Raw genomic sequence first — 433 nt, 5'->3', positions numbered from 1 at the left:
TTAAGTGGAATCGCCCTTTAGCTATTGGAAGCTAGAATTGGAAACCAACTTCAGCTTCGTGGAAAACTGACTGAAAAATTCACGGATACTCTATCTTAAGGATATAATAAAAGGTAAGGTTAATAATAACAGCATTTAAGTGTTTTTTTTTTGGTTGAGTCTCTTTTTTGGTTGAAACTTTTTTTTTTGATTGAGTCTCTCTTTTTTTTGATTGAAACTTTTGTTTTTGGTTGAGTCTCTTTTTTTTGTTGAAACTTTCTGAGTTTTTGGTTGAATTCGTTTTCTTGCTTATACAACTTTATTTGCTTTGGGGAAGCTTACATGAACATTCTGGGCGGGGCTTAAGGACGAGCGATGTAAGACGTGTTCCGATTGGTTAGTGCTGAAGCCGCCCGGTGGGGTTCACGGAGGTCTCGCTCGGCTTGGAACGGAT

Source organism: Poecilia formosa, unplaced genomic scaffold, assembly GCF_000485575.1.
Source record: "Poecilia formosa unplaced genomic scaffold, Poecilia_formosa-5.1.2 Scaffold4, whole genome shotgun sequence".
NCBI classification, from domain to species: Eukaryota; Metazoa; Chordata; class Actinopteri; order Cyprinodontiformes; family Poeciliidae; genus Poecilia; species Poecilia formosa.
This window is presented reverse-complemented; position numbering follows the sequence as displayed.